The 13,288-nt window shown below is 43.3% G+C and overlaps 1 protein-coding gene across 2 annotated transcripts in view; it reads left to right on the top strand.

Moving 5' to 3' along the window:
• Positions 1-261: 261 nt before the first annotated feature.
• The window catches only part of GIGYF2 (GRB10 interacting GYF protein 2), a 76,617-nt gene continuing 63,590 nt past the window's right edge, over positions 262-13,288 (top strand). Inside the window, exon 1 of one of the 2 annotated variants that reach the window (XM_083741778.1) lies at positions 262-1,153. The gene's annotated coding sequence lies outside the window, so the exon portion shown is untranslated. The remainder of the gene's footprint in view (positions 1,154-13,288) is intronic. The other variant, XM_083741777.1, reaches the window with a different exon arrangement.

The following is a 13,288-nucleotide window of genomic DNA, read 5'->3' as shown; positions in this document are numbered from 1 at the left end:
CATGCTGGGTGTGTTGGTAGGAGGTTAACTCTTTCCACCTGCGTTTACCTGATGAAACTTTACCCCACCCGCAAGCATTGACCTCTGGTAGGGCTTTCTCAGGAGTGGCTTCCAGCTGATGGAACGGCCTCCCTGGTCGTGGGTGTGCCTCTCCCTCATTATTAACTTTCAGGAGGGGTTTTAAAGCATTTAAGGCATTGGGTGGCTGAAAGACACTATTCTTGGCAACCTTAAATTTATTAGCTGTCAGATAATGTGGTTGCTTTGCATTTATTTAGGTACTCTTAAATGTGTTTAGGTGTTTTAAATGGTTCTCATTTCATTTTTAAAAGTATTATTTTATCACTTTTGTCTTTGCTGCCCTGTGCTCCTTTGAGAGAAGGGCAAGATATAAATTTAGATAAACAAAAATGACTGTATTTGCCCTAGAAAGGAAGCTCCGCTCTGCTTCTTGAACTGGAGTGTGCTTTGACTACAGTATTTAGCAGGAGGGCTTCTGGCCCCTTTTCTGCCTCCTCCTCCTGTCATTGTATGCCCTCTAGTGGCACAGGAATTTTAAAGAAAATAGCAGGTTGGCATCTCATTCTGGGCACTGACACAAACACACGCACATCGTCCCGTGTTTGGTCGTGAAGTAAAACACGGCGCTGGTGGTACCCCTGTGACAACAGATGAAAGTGTCTTCCTCGTTGCCCGCCAATGATCCTTCTGGACTGTCAAGAACAAGGCTCGGTTCCTTCCCTCAGAGTCGACTGTGGACAGTCGAGGTTCTTCTAATTAGTGTTTTAGTGACTCTGCGTGAGGGAGCAACTCCGTTTCCGTGTGTGAGAGAAAACAGGCACACGCACAGACACTAGCTATCCCTGTGTAGGTACCACAGAGTGAGACCACGGGCCCTTTTCTCAGGCGCCTCCGCCGTTCCGAGAAGACCGAGTCGAGGGAGCGCGACTTCCGCTCGCGGAGCCGCCGTTGGCGCCCGCGTTCGAGAGCGCGACTTCTCCCGGTCCCTCGGTCCGCGGCCTGCGGGGAAGGAAAGGGGCGGAGTCACGGCAGCGAGGTCACATGACCTTGCGTGGCGGCGCGGCAGCCATCTTGTGTTGTCGGTGCTGAGGATTGGCTTTGGATCCGAGAGGCTCTCCGTCCGCGACCTCAGGTAAACCGACCCCCTGGCCGTCCTGCGCCCTCCCTTTCGGGCGCGACCCCCTCGCTGAGTTCCCGCTTTCCCCTCAGGTCCAAGCGGCTGCCCCTCTGTCGCGGCCCTTCCGCGCGAACACGCCTAGGCCTCTCGCCGAGCACCGGTCTCCCGTATGTCTCGTGTCCGGAGAAGCCCATGGCAGCCGAGGGAAAACGGGCTTGAGCGTGGCGTCGGGCTTCCTTAGCTGTGGCGTGGGCTGCTGGGTGGTTTGCCGTGCCTGGGCGGGTGGCAGGAAGTTCTGAGGGGTCAGGAGCTGCCTTGGCTCAGACCTGACACAAGACAGCTGTGGGCCTTTCCTTCTCCATGCGGCATATTGGCAGGAACTGCTGGGTCCGGGTGGGCGGGTGATACTGACTTACTCCTTGGCTGGCAGCTACACAGGAACGTGCAGTTATTCCCAGTCCCTGTGTGCTTCCCCCTGCGACCATTTCCTCTTCAACTCGTTCTGTAGAAAGAGACCTTTCCTTTCCTACTCCATGGCCATGACTTGTCAACGCCAAGGGGGAAGGAAGGCTCCAGCAGCTGTTGCCTAATGAGCCGGTTAGTTGAACATTATACCGGCACTCATGACGAGGGCTTTACAAATGGAGGGTTGTGTGTACTTTGGGGGAAAGCTGTGGGGTGATAGTGGTGTTTAAAGTGAAGCTGATAATATCTGGTGACTTCTGAGATTTCAGACAGTGAAGGTATATACTGGCCACTAGAAATGACGCGTACTTCCACTAAATACAGGGGGGTGTAGAAGATGTAGAAACTCTGGTTAAACATATATCGGTCATTTCTCAAGTAACAAACTATTCTGGACAGCATGATAGCAATCTGTTAATTTGAATATTCTCTTACCATTCATTCTCTCTGTGAAGTAGTATTGAGATTTGTGCATAAAAATATGAGCTCTAGTGCTTCAGACTAAAGGCCTGTCTGATTCATCATTCTTTTCTCACAGTGGCCAACCAGATGCCTGTAAGAAGCCCACAAGCAACCTGGAAGATAGTTATGAACAAATGATACATAACTTCAATTCATATAATTGCTAGTTTACTTACAGTTGGAAAATAATACATGGTATAACAGAATAATTTCTTAATGACCAGAAATATTTTACTACTAGTCCTTAGCAAATGGGTTACTAGGATAAGTCTTATCTTTGCAACCTTATTTCCAGGGATACTAGTTTGCAAAATTACTTTTTGTAATTGTCACTGAAGTTGTTTTTTTAAGTGACTCTTAAGAAATCTCAGAAGAGATCCATTTCCACTACACTTCCCATCAGTTTGAATTTTTTTAAAAAACTGGAATCACTGTATCACTGTTAATCTTGGGTTTTTTATTTAGCTGATAATATGTTTCAAAGTTCCACAAAAACAGTGCTCTTACAGATTTTCTTACTCCATGTTCAACTGTTGGACATTCAAGGTGATTGCCATTAAAGATGGAGCTGGCCATCACTGGATATTATAAACCAAGCAAAGAGTACTAAAGGAGACACAGGCAAGACAGATTTGTTTTCTGAAGCTTATTCAGGATAGTGAGCCACTTTGTGGTTATAACCTGATCTGAAGAAAATACTAGTCTAATAAATGGCCTTTGCATTATTTATAGCAGTATGATTAATATAATTGTGTTTGCTGATGAGCTTACAGGAGCTGTTGCACAGAGACTTTGCAGGACTGGCTGTAGGGAGAATGGTCAAGAGGCACAATAAAATTAGGACCAAGAACGCCAATCAGGTAGACAAACAAGTTTGTGGCCAGATGCAAAGGATGAGCATCAACATGTCTGTATGGGAAGCAAAAGTGAGGCAAGCATGGCGATACAGTTGTACCTTGGTTTTCGAATAGCTTAGTTCTCGAATGTTTTGGCTCCCAAACGCCGCAAACCCAGAAGTGACTGTTCCGGTTTCCAAACTATTTTTGGAGCTTCCTGCAGCCAATCAGAAGCTGTGCTTTAGTTTCCAAAAGTTTTGGAAGTCGAACAGACTTCCAGAACAGATTCTGTTCTACTTCCAAGGTATGACTGTATTGTGAGATACCTGAAGAGATGCGGAACCTATGGCCCTTCATCTGTTTTTGGACTACATTGGCTGTCAGCCTCAGACAGCATAGCCAGTGATCAATGATGATGATAATTCTATTCGATCACCATCTGGAGGACCACAGGTTCCCACCTCTGAGCAAGCAGATTCAAATACCAGAAGGCTATTCTTACAAGGAGAGCTCTTCTGGAAAACAACAATCACATATATAAGAACATACAAAAGGAGAGGTCTGCTAGCAACCTTTTCCTCTGAACCTAAAGCTAGTGAGAACAGGACACAGCAGAAACTACTTGTATCCAAACTATGTACTAAGAAGCAGTAAGGCAGCAAGGAGCAGGTTAGAAGCATTTGGTTTTGTTTTATACTAGATGCAATTTGCCATTCTGTTCAAGTCAGGAGCTATGATTAGTTTTAACCAGTGCTTTTTTTCTAGGAGAACCCAACAGTACACAGTACCGGCACCTTTCCCCCCCCCCAACCTTGCAGTAAGGTAAATGGAGGGTGGTGAGACCAAGCAAGCAACCATGACTAAAAGGGGGTTGTGAAAAGCAGGAGGCTGAGGTGGCGGCAAGGAAAGGAGGCCCTTGTTTGGGATTGTATTTCTGCTCTCAGTCAACAGGTTGCACCATTCCCCCTTGCACACTCTACCCCTAGATGTGGGGCAAGCTGTAGGGGTGAGTGTGGATGGTGCGGCTGGTGGCTGGGAGGAGAAGGAGAAATGGGAGGGTGGGTGTGAAGAGTGGACTGGGCAAGGTGGGGGGGGGAGGTTGAAGAAGGGTGTGCACAAAGTGGAGCTTTAATTAATTGTGGGGTGACAGGAGAGTGTGTGTGAGAGAGAGAAAAGGGGGGATCATGGTGAGTACCAGCACCCTTTTTTCTAAGAAAAAAAAGCACTTGTTTAACTATAGTTTATCTTTAAAAAGCCTAGATCAATAACCACATTTTGAAGTTATCCTTGCCAGAGAAACTGTTACTTGACTGGTTGGCTCGCTGGGCAGTTTGTTTAAATGTCCAGTTCTTCAGTGTTTAGGAACTGCATGTGGAAGATTATATTTCATGGATTTTGTCTTGTCAGGTTACTTTGAGATAATATGGACAGAGAATTAACATTTACTTCTTTACTGAATTTCAGGAGTGGCTTGCCCAGCAAGGTGGAGCTATAGCAATAGCCTGCAAGGGAGATGGGATGGGATGGTGAGATTGGGGCTGTGTGGGTGCACTGGTGGAACCAATGTGGCATTCCCCACTGTGTGTGCCCATGCAGCCCTGACCACACCAACTCTCCTGGTAAGTGTTATTGACTTCACATCTGGGAGGCTGCTGCTGTAGTTTTATTTCACTTAGTGAACTTCTGGGTCATTCCATATCAAGTGATCCAATTTTTTTACCTCATGTCATCCAATTTTCTTAATATTTTGTACACTTGTTGAACGATCAAAACTAAGAGTGATCAAGTGATGTGCGTTGGAACACATTTTTAAAAGAAAAGCCTTACTAGCTTTTCAGATACTTTTAATTGAATAACTTCCTTTAAAAATGCCCTAAGTAACTGATATTACAGTTTGAAGTCTAGTTTATTCTGTTATATTTTACTCTCAAGAAGACCCATTTATCCTAAATAGAACTGAATAAGGCAGACATATATGTACAAAATATTTTTTTAGAATATGATCCCATTGAGATTTCAAGATGAAAATTTGCAGGTAGGTTTTAGAAATGTTAAATAATACATTTTTTTTTGAATTTTTAATTTTGTAACTTAAATTTATAATATAAAGTAAACCCATCATGTGACATATCATATTAAAGCCCATGATGTTCTGAAGAGATTGGTGTTAGTAGTTTTGACATATCTCAATTATGGGCTGAGCTTTTAAGGTTTTTGTATAGTCTGGCAAGGCCAAAATTGTCAATTTTTTGAAATTTCAAACCTTCATAACTCACAAACAGGATGAGATTAAAAAAATGAAAGTTTGAAATTTAAACTTAGTTTTGATCATTCAACAATTGTACAAAATATTAAGAAAATTGGGTGTCATGAGGTAAAGAAGTTGGATCACTTGGTATGGAATGACCCTTCTTGCTAAATTGATTTTCCATTTTTCAGTGATCAGCATAGTGTATAGTGTTAAAAGCATAAAAATTCTTTTTAAATGACCCAACAAATATAACCTACAACAACAATAGTCATAGTAATAATAATATTCACAGACAGTTTAGCATTGCCATCGATAATTAAGATCAGCAGCAGTTAAACTTCTGCCTCTTAATGTCTGACAAAACATGAGATATTTCTGGGAAAAAACGCATGGATGGGTATTTGTATGTACTTTATCCATAGGGAATTCCAGGGCCTTGGGATGAACACAGACAAGCACTTTTCTATTGTGCTGTTAACTTATTTCTTCTTGCAATTATAGGATCCTTTCTGTGAACCCTGGGATATGTGTAAAAAGAGATGTGCTCAAGGTTTATAGACCCATTCTGTAAGAGTTTTGCAAACCAATGACACCTGCTTAATTGGGCCCAGAAACATGCTGGCAAACTTTAGTTGCTGCAAAACTGGTTCTTTCTCCCCACACCCATCAGGCACTGGGCTGTGGTATTAGTAGCTTCTGAAAAGTTTAAGAGAAGTCCAACCTGGATGACTTATTATAGATCACATATTGGCACTACTACAGGTGCCACATAATACCCGTTCCATATTTGTAAGAACTCAATCGTTTAGTGTGGCAGCACCTGCACTTTGGAACTCCCTGCCTATTGAGAACAAGCAGTTGTCTTCACAGTAGTTTTTTCAGTGCCTTCTAAAAGCATTCTTGTTTAGACATGGCTATCCAGATGTTTAGAAAGTTGAGGTAATTTTAATTCGGTTTAGTAGGTTGGTATGTTTTGAAGTATAGTTGAGATTTTTTCCTCAGTTTTATTGTTTTAACTTTTTGTAAGCCACTTTGAGGTTTTAAAAAATCAAGCAGAGTATAAATTTTATGAAATAAATAATAAGATTAGCATTCAAGACTTGGGGCTACAAAAGCATGCTTAACTGCTATCAAAGACTGAATCTTTAGTTCGTATGTAACTAACACTGGGCCTCACTGATCACAGCTGCCAATGTGTTTTCCACAAGTTCCTTTTAGACTGTTTACCTGATTGATTGAGACCCCATGTTCCCCGTTGTGAACTTCTCTAAAACAGTGTTTCCCAACCTTTTTTGGGCAAAGGCACACTTGTTTCATGAAAAAAATCTCGAGGCACACCACCATTAGAAAATGTTTAAAAAATTAACTCTGTGCCTATATTGACTATATATAAAGTAACTCTCTTTAATAGGAATCAAATAAACACAAATAAAGTATTTTATAATTACTTTATTATGAAATAGTAAGTAAACAGAAATATGAAAAATTATAAAATACTTTATTCAGTGAACCTGTGAGGGCCCGCCCTTTGCGGCAGCCGATTGGCTGCCGCCGTGGGCAGTGAATATTAATGATGTATCATTTTTGTGCTTCATGCTGTGGCCACAGACATGTGATCTGATGGTGAATTTGGGGTGACCCAATGCAAAAATCCTGAGAATCCCTGTGGATCCATGTTTTGTAACCACGTTTTTGCACCATTGCAGCCCCAGGCAACAGTGGGTGTGTGATTTTGGGGGGGCAGGCTGTAGCCATGGACATGCTATGTGATCTGATGGTGAATTTGGGGTGACCCAATGCAAAGATCCTGAGGATCCATGTGGATCCATGTTTTGTAACCACATTTTTGCACCACTGCAGCCCCAGGCAACAGTGGGTGCGTGATTTTTGGAGGGCAGGCTGTAGCCATGGACATGCTATGTGATCTGTTGGTGAATTTGGGGTGACCCAATGCAAAGATCCTGAGGATCCATGTGGATCCATGCTTTTAAACCACATTTTAAGTGGGGAGGGAAGGAAAAACACAGAACGGACAAGGAGCACGAGAGGGGTGTGCAGAGAAGCAGCTGGCTAAGAATGCAGGAGAGGGGTATAACGGGGAGGGAGGAAAGGAAGGCAAAAGTTTTCCCTCACCTACTCACCCAAGCCAGCCAGCTCGCACGCTCTCTCTCTCTCTCCCCCTCCTGCCTGCTTGCCTGGAGGGGAGGGGCTTTCCCTGCTCTTTGTTCCGTTTGAGCAAGCACAGCAAGGAAACAGAGGCGGGTGGGCAGTAAGACCCTGAGGCAAGTGCGGCTTGTGCTTGCTCAGCAGCTTCTTCACGGTGCTCCCCGGAACGGTGTTCTTCATCCCGCAGCCGGCGGCTCCCTCTCTTTCCTCTCAAGCAGAGCGGCCTTCCTGCTCCAGCCGCGCCTGCGCCTGAGGAGTTTCGAATCTGCCGCCGCGCGCAGGGTGACGTCACGGCCGCCGCTGGGCCAATCCGCCTGCTCGGCCCCGCCTCCCTTCTTCTCGCCTCCCTCACGAGAGGAAGCGCCTCCCTCGCGCACGGCGGATGCAGCCTGAGCAGAGTCCCCTCTCGCTTAGAGCAGTGTTTCCCAAGCGGCACACGAGGCAACGTCTCGCGGCACACTAGTGTGCCGCGGAACACCGGTTGGGAAACACTGCTCTAAAAGCTCATCATGCTTGTCCACCACTGCCCGATTTAGCTTAATTCTTCTAAATCTCATCTTCTTGATCATGGCGTCGAATCATTTAATTGGATAGAGAGATAGGATTCTTAGTTAACACACTGCTCTATATGTTTCCAGTGTAGTGATGATAGTGCATTCTAAAACTCGCACTAATCTTATTTAGTGATTTTGTATAAATGTTAAATAACATAGTTAAATACTGAACCTTTGTGTAACACTGCATTCTGGCATCCAGTACACTGAGCAGGCATTGCCTAAGGCTATTCTGGAACTCCATTTGCCCAAATACAGTTGTACCTTGGATTACATACGCTTCAGGTTACAGACTCCGCTAACCCAGAAATAATACCTCGGGTTAAGAACTTTGCTTCAGGATGAGAACAGAAATTGCGTGGCGGCAGCAGCAGCGGGAGGCCCCATTAGCTAAAGTGGTGCTTCAAGTTAAGAACAGTTTCAGGTTAAGAATGGACCTCCGGAATGAATTAGGTACGTAACCAGAGGTACCACTGTAAGAGCGTAAATATTTGAGATCTTCCCCTTTGATGGCTGAAAGTTATTGCAACTAAGGTGATAAAATGTAGCGGTCTACAATGTAAATGTCTTGAGAGGATTAGCAGGTTTAAATTTCCCCTGTGACCCTCCAAACAAATGATTTCCACCATGCTTTCACTTTCCCTCAATCTCTCTCCCCCAGGCCCTGCCAATCTCAGTAACATATAGCCTGATGAAGAGTTCTGCAGAATTGAAAGCTTACTCACTATTTTGTGACATTTTGGTTGCTCTTAATAAAGGTATTGCCCTACTATGGAGTGGGAAGTTTTGTGTAAAGGCAGATGAAAATGGGTTGATAAAGGATGTCTCATCCAGGAAATACTGTGGTTGCTATTCTCCCACGTGCTTATGTCGTTCTGTTATGTAGTTCTACTTTGTTTTTTTAACATGAAAGCTAGAACAGAAGCTTACTATTGGTTTGGAAACTTTGAGATACTTTCATGCATAAGGACCACTGTTTTGTGTTTGTGTGGATTATTACAATTCTTTGAAGTCATTTAACAGTTATGGGGAGTCTTGACTTGTTCTTCTGTCCGAGCCCAAAATTGTGGTTTACTTCTCCCTAATGACCCGTGATCTCTAGTGAACATGAAGCCATGGTTTGTTTTTTTTGCTTGTATCACTCCTTGCCCTAAATAAATTATTTTCCTTAGGTTAGCACATAATGTTCTAGATAAATTTGTGTATATGTTTTGTGGCTGCTTTTTAGGGGCTTAAAGGCTATTCTTGTGCTTCTCAGAAATATTGTAGTAGTAGTGTTAATAATAATAATAATAATAATAATAATAATAATAATAATAATTTATTTATACCCTACCCAGCCACTCTGGGCAACTCCCAATCGAATATTAAAAACACAATACAGCATTAAACATTAAAAACTTCCCTAAACAGGGCTGCCTTCTAAAAGTAGGATAGTTGCTTATTACCTTGATATCTGATGGGAGGGCATTCCACAGGGCAGGCGCCACTACCGAGAAGGCCCTCTGCCTGGTTCCCTGTAACCTCACTTCTCACAGTGAGGGAACCACCAGAAGGCCTTCGGTGCTGGATCTCAGTGTCTGGGCTGAACGATGAGGGTGGAAATATGCAGAATATGATGTAATGTGCTTTTCTGGCTTATTAGTTTAATTTTAGTATTATAAAATCAAGGTGTGTGTCTCCCCTCTGCCCCTGTAACTCTTTAGGACTGGGTATTTAAGAAGGCAAAGAAGATTTGGTCAAATATTGCCAGATAATGTTGTTAAAAATTAAATTTAGTCATAGATAGCTTACAATAATTGCAAAAACAAATTTGTTAAGTTATCATGGAAAAATAAAACATTTACCAAAAAATGGAGTCCAGTGGCTCCCTAGAACCTGTACAGAATGGACAGATCATATGCAGATTGTTCTTGAAGCATGCAAGATAGAGTCCTAGATGATCCAAGGCAGTGGTCACCTTTGCAGCTGCTGTCTGCTTTCTGACCTGATTTTGTTTAAAGATGCCTATAGTTTTCGCAGGTGACTTGTGAGAGAAACTTTGCTATGTTTCTAGGCAGGAAGTAAGTAACAAACAACACCATAATGAAGTGAAACAAAAAAGTGCTGCTACTTACATGGTGACATTCATGTTTGCAAGGAATTTTGACAGTATTTGTCCAGCATCAAATGGTATGTGATCAGTTGACAGTATTTGACTGGTCAATTATACGTACTTTTCATAATTTCAAGGATAATAGTATGTTTGCTATGATCATTCTTATGGGGCAGGTGGGCATAGTTGGGGAGAAATGGCCCAGTGGGTCAAATTAAGATCTGTGGTAGGCCTAATTTGGCCCACAGGCTGGAGTTTCCTCATGTCTGTGGTAAGCTATGGGTTTTTTTAGACCACGGCTTACTGTTATGTGCAAACAGAAGCAGCATGACAAAAAGATGCAAAGCTTGGTTTTAAGAACGAAGAAATATTGTAAATAATACCCTATTTAGTTGTAAATGTACATGTTTTAGTTATCATGTTTATACCAATGTTTAGGCAATATATGAAGAAATGTTGATGGGAAATTTAATTTAAATTGGCCTTTAAAAATCATGATTTAAATCGCTGTGTTTCAATTAATCCTTCTTGATACAGAAGTCATTTTAGTTGCTTGGTGTGAATGTTTATGTGCAACAGAAACTTAGATTGTTTCGGTCAAAAACAACAACAAAAAAGCCCTTGGCCAAAGCTTTTTTGGCCAAATGCGTTGGGCACAGAGTATAAATGAGGAACCAATTCCTTTTTTCTTTTTCTTTTTGCTTCTGTAAGTTTGGTTTCTCTTTAAACACCATCCTTGGATGCTTCCTGTTTTTGATGTATTTTTCTTCTTAGTGTGAATGTTTGCAAAGCCAGTATTATACAGCAGCCTCTTGCCTCTTTTTCTGTTCCATGGTGCATTTTTAATTTTGATTTGATTTGAATATATTTTTTTCTATAGCAGTGGTTCCTAGTGGAGTTATCCCAGAGGGCCTGTGAACTGGCCCTGCACAAGATGAGGAAGAACTGGTGAAGGCTTCAGCAGTGGCACATCCTCTGCCGCAAAATGAGCCTGACCAAGCACAAGTCAGCACTGTGCTTTGCCTGCCTGCCTGCCTGGTTGAGACACCCCAGGGTGAGATCAGGCTAGGGCCTGGGCCACTACTGTAATAGAGCCTTTCTTGCTTGATCCTGCAGTACTTTCTCACTGCCTGGATATTTCTCCTGAAAAAGAGGGATCGAAGTAGCAACTGACTTCCAAAGGTAGGGGGGATGAAAAGGCTGCAGCTGCTGCATTCCCCACTATGATAGATCCAGCCTTGTTTGAGTCTTTGCTTTCCAGCTCAAATTCCTCCCTCCTCCTCTGCACCTCTTGAGATCCAGGAGGCGTCCTGTGGTGGCATCTGCCTCACCAGCCATGGTGCTAAGCTATGGTGCCCTGCCTTCTTACTGAGCTAGCAGCCTTCAGGTAGCTTTTGCCTTTGGTCTATGCAGCAACCAGCCACTGATTTCTCAGTCTGATGATCACGGTCTTACCACAGAAGGGTAAAAGGCACTTCAACACTTTTGGTGAGATTTGGTTTCTTTTCCATTATGAGATGGAAGATGCTCTTCCACCCTCAGCACAAGAATCTCTGTGGAGAGGCTCCTTGAATTGATAATACATAAATAAACCTATTGCTTGTGTACTGCATATGAAATTTAATAAGAAGGTACCACTGGACAAGTTTCTGTAGTTATATGTTGTTCTTCTATTTAAATAAAAAACAAGAACAAATTATTGGAAAGGTAGTTACAATTTTAGGGACACAGGTGGCGCTGTGGGTAAAACCTCAGCGCCTAGGACTTGCCGATTGCATGGTCGGCGGTTTGAATCCCCGTGGCGGGGTGCGCTCCAGTCGTTCAGTCCCAGCGCCTCCCAACCTAGCAGTTCGAAAGCACCCCCGGGTGCAAGTAGATAAATAGGGACCGCTTACTAGCGGGAAGGTAAACGGTGTTTCCGTGTGCTGCGCTGGCTCGCCAGATGCAGCTTTGTCACGCTGGCCACGTGACCCGGAAGTGTCTTCGGACAGCGCTGGCCGCCGGCCTCTTAAGTGAGATGGGCGCACAACCCTAGAGTCGGACACGACTGGCCCGTATGGGCAGGGGTACCTTTACCTTTACCTTTAGTTACAATTTGAGGTAGTTGATTTGTAATAAAATTGGAGTATATCTTTTTGATAGAGCTAGTTGAAGATGGCTCTTTCAACTTGTCTTCAGAGGGACCTTATGTGAATGGTTGTGGCCTTTTGTGTTTGGTGGAAGAGTAGCTTCCATTTCTGAGCAAACATATTCTCTACTCAGGTAGGTAGCTGTGTTGGTCTGATGCAGTCGAAATATATATAAAAATAAAAAAATTGTCCCGTAGCACCTTAGAGACCAACTAAGTTTGTTCTTGGTATAAGCTTTCGTGTGCATGCACACTTCTTCAGATACACCTTATATAGGGTCTGGTGACTTCTGTTTCAGTGTATCTGAAGAAGTGTGCATGCACACGAAAGCTTATACCAAGAACAAACTTAGTTGGTCTCTAAGGTGCTACTGGACATTTTTTTTATAATTTTATATATTCTCTACTGTTCTTTAACTTCCCTTATTTTTTCTTCTTTTGAATATTGCATGTTTTGTCTGAAGTGGAACATCTTTCTATATTGTAAATGTGTTTCAGGGTGTAAAACTCCTGACAGTCATTGATTCAAGAAGATAATGAGATCATAAAATATTCATGGATGTTGCCACTTCTACTCAGGGAATACAGTGGAACCTCTGGTTATGTACCGTCCTCCTTATGAACACTTCGGGTAACGATCTCCGCTAACCCAGAAGTAGTTGCTCCTGGTAGTGAACCTTGCCCCGGGATGCCAGAGGAAGTTGCGTGGCAGCGGGAGGCCCATTATCGAAAGTGCGCCTCAGGTTAAGAACGGTTTCAGGTTGAGAACGGACCTTCGGAACTGTCAGTGATAGAATGTTTGCAGTCAAGCTTCTGTGAAAGAGTTTTCCATTTGACTTTGATTAAAGCCTCACACAAGTCTGAATGGCAAAAAGAATTATAAGACAGGTCCAGGTGAAGTTGGATGAGAAGAGATCCTAGGAGATCAGCTTATGGTCTCTTAAGTTTTTGCAAGGTAGAGTGTCTAAAGAAATGAGTAGAGTGGCTGAGAAATGGGAACATTAGGGAGGGACAGGTAGAAGAGACAGACTTGAGGAAAAGAGGAGAGAGTAAACAGGATGTTTTAGGAAAGGCCTAATAATAGGGCAATAACTCTGGGGAAAGCTGACACCAAGCCTAAGGACAAATAGGCTGCATGCTCTTCCCAGAAAAGTGGCTGTGATAGGATTATTGGGCAGGCAGGGTAATGCCCA

The sequence above is a fragment of the Podarcis gaigeae genome, assembly GCF_964106915.1.
Source record: "Podarcis gaigeae genome assembly, chromosome: 5".
Lineage (NCBI taxonomy): Eukaryota > Metazoa > Chordata > Lepidosauria > Squamata > Lacertidae > Podarcis > Podarcis gaigeae.
This window is presented reverse-complemented; position numbering and strand designations above follow the sequence as displayed.